This window comes from Balaenoptera physalus (assembly GCF_965194825.1).
Source record: "Balaenoptera physalus genome assembly, chromosome: 16".
In the NCBI taxonomy this organism is placed as follows: Eukaryota; Metazoa; Chordata; class Mammalia; order Artiodactyla; family Balaenopteridae; genus Balaenoptera; species Balaenoptera physalus.
The window spans coordinates 39,293,618-39,296,976 of record NC_138898.1 but is presented as its reverse complement, the minus strand read 5'-3'; positions in this window follow the sequence as shown (position 1 = coordinate 39,296,976).

Sequence of the window (3,359 nt, the reverse complement as noted above, 5' to 3'; positions counted from 1 at the left end):
TGCATACATTTGGGTATGATGTACATATCTATGTAATGAGTCCTTTGTTTTTAACCTGACACACACACACACAGACACACACACACACACACACAATTTACTCTTCAGAATCTTGAACTATATAAAAATATAAGTTGAACATCTTTTTATAGCAGCAGATATAAGCCCACCTCATTCCTCAGGTTGCATAGTATTCCTTTGTACCACGGATGTACCACAGTTTATTTAGCCAGTGTGAGCTAGTACTAAGATTGTTCCCATTTCAGTGATGAGGAAACAGAAGCTGAGGGAAATCATTTGCTCAAGCAGCCCGTGTTAGATGTGGGGTCTGAATCCCAGTGGTGGAATGGGGAAGTGCGGGCCTTGGCCTAGCACTCCCAGGGCATGAACACAGTTGGAGGCAAGTTTGTTGCGGGTGGGGTCAGTTCCTGTTGCTGTTGCACTTCTTTGTGGCTTTCTGTTGACAGTCCTCTCTCCAATCAATCCATCGCCCAACAAGTTGAATGAGAGATATATGCCAGTGGTTTCCAAATGTTAGTGCCCATAAAATCACAAGGAGGTCATGTTAAAACACAGATTGCTGGGCCCCACCCCAGAGATTCTCACTCAGCAGATCGAGGCTGTGGGCTGAAATTCTGCGTTTCTAACAAGTTTTCAGGTGATGCTGATGTTACCAGCCCATGGACCACACTTCGGGTATGTGAAGTGCTCTGTAAACTCTAAAGCCCACACAAACTCAGGTGAATGTGAACTTTGAGTCTTTATTAAGACCCTACTGAGTGCCAACTGTGGTGACAGGCATTATGGGGAAGAAAACCCTACCATGTGGGGCCTCACCACAAAGACTTAAGAATTCAGTTGGTGAAAACAAAACATGTTGCAAAAACATAAATTTTCAGTGCAAGGAAGAGGGAGATAAGTGACAAAGGAATAGTCTTTAATTAGAAACCAGTTCTGGGAAAAAGAAAAGACACTCTACTTTGTACAGACCGTCAAATTTTTGGCATCCACTTATTGAATATCAATTTCAAAACTTTCTTCCCTCATTTTATTGAGTGCAGAATTAGCATTCTCCCAGAAGTCATTGACAGCTGTTTTGAACTTCTGCTTGCTGACCTGTCTCTTAGCTAAGATTGTCCTAAGATCCACATCGCCACAAAGGGAAGCTGTCTTAGGTAGAGCCTGAGATGAGGATTCTTGTGCAAGTGATTTATTTAGGGATGGCACTTAGGAGGAAACTGTGACAGGGTGAGGGGAGCAGGACAAGGCCAGGCAGGAGTGGAATAAGGATGTGTTCTCATCTGTAGCCTCAGCCTGACACCCTGGGGAGCTCTGGAGCATGAAGGGCACCAAGAACTGTCCCACTTTGAGTCAGGGGGCCACCCTTAATACCCCAATGTCAGTCAGGCATTGACAGTGGATTGCCCTGGAGTGGTGTGGCATCATCTCCTGGGTGGGGCATCTCCCATCAACACTTTCAGTAGGACCCTGCAGGCCCAGGGATCCCTCCACTGAGGTTTACTGGCCTCCTGAATTTCCCCGATTTCCACAGTCTTTGTAAATACATGCTTTTCTTGTCTTATTTCACAAGCATGTATTGCCCACATATTCCAGGCACTGGGTATTTGTGAGATCCTTTCAGGGCCTTAACTTCTCTGTTTCAAAGCCCACGGTGATGTTAATTGATAATGAAACCTGACCTGGTGGCTACAGGGAGAACCCTGGACTTCTCTCTCTCCAGGGCCGAACATGTGTAATTTAGCCAGTGTGGGATTTAATGGCCTGCCTTTAGTCTAGCCCTCTCCTACCCTACTCCACACTGTTGTCTGGAGAATCCCCAGTAAAGAAAATCTGACCACTCTCATGTAAAATCTTTAAGGGTACCCTATCGCCCTCAGAGTCAAGTCCAACTTCCCTGTTCTGGTCTGTAAGACCCTTCATGCTCAGATGTCTGCCTTCCTCATCTCTCACTCATTCTTAAGCTCAAGGAATGCAGAAATATCCACTCACCAAGGTCTTTGCATGTCTAGGTATTAGGTTGTTGTAGTACAGGGAATAATGGTTACTCAAAGATGTTAAGTACCAATCCTTGGAAATTGTTAGTCTTAGTTTATAAGGAAAAGTGTCTTTGCAGATATGATTGTTAAGGATCTTGACATGGAAAGATTATCTAGATTACTCAGGTGGGCCTTAAATGAAATTACAAGTGTCTTCGTAAGACAGAGGCAGAGGGAAATTTGACACCGTGAAGACAGAGGCAGAGATTGATATGGCCCTAAACCAAGGAATGCCGGCAGCCACCAAAAGCCTGAACATACTGTCCCCTAGAGCCTCCATAGGGAGTATGGCTCTGTCAACACCTTGATTTCAGACTTGTAACCTCCAGTACAATGAGAGAATAAAATTCGGTTGTTTTAAGCCACCCAGTTGTGGTAATATTTTAGAGCAGCCTGAGAAAACTATTACAACTGTAATATTACCTATTTATGGAATGACCTGCCCCCCCCCCCCACTCTCTCCCATAACACATAATCCATCAGAATGATTCCTATCTCGGCAGCTCACATGCCACCTCTCCAGGTAGGCTCTTAGACCTCTCCTCCAGGTCCCATTCTGAGTAGACACGTCTCCTCTATTTCCCACAGTTCCTTGAACAATCCCCTCTTACTGTTCTTGTCCTATTCTTTTGTATGACCATCCCTATGTCAATCTCCCTGTTAAGTTCTGAATCCCCAGGGACCTTATTAATTTTTGTATTCCCTGGGTTTGGTACAATGCTGAGGGCAAAGTGGCATCTTGGTGAATGTATGTTTCTTGGCATGAAGAGGGGGTAGATGCTGCTGTTCAGTGGCTGAAGGGGAGATTTGGGGATCTGCAAGGCCTCACATCATTGGCCAGAGCCTGCTGTATGTAGGTGGGTGACAGCTCCCCTGGTGGAGTCAGCCACACGCAGGCTTCTCACCTGTGCACCTGCCCATCAAGACCTCCAGCTCAGCCTGCTCGGATGCTCTCTGAGGCCTCTGGCCTGGGGTACTCCCCTCAGCTTTGTGTCTGCAGAGCCTGTGTTTATTTTCTGCTTTGCTCTTTTTATATAATCCTCCTCTGTCCACTTACCTTCTCCTGCCTCCCAAACAAATGTGACTCACAAGCACAAACGTTGCTCCCTTTTCCCATTATTTTTAGGAGTCTCACGATTTCCCTCATTATCACCTTTGGGCTAGAACAGGAGTTGGCCTGCAGTGTTTTCTGTCTCAGGGCCAAGCTGGGGAGAACAAAGCAAGTGACAGTTCAATAAACTGGGGGTCATGTTAGTGTTCTAGCTATCCAGTTGTTCTGAGGAGGTAGCAGCTAAATGTGGA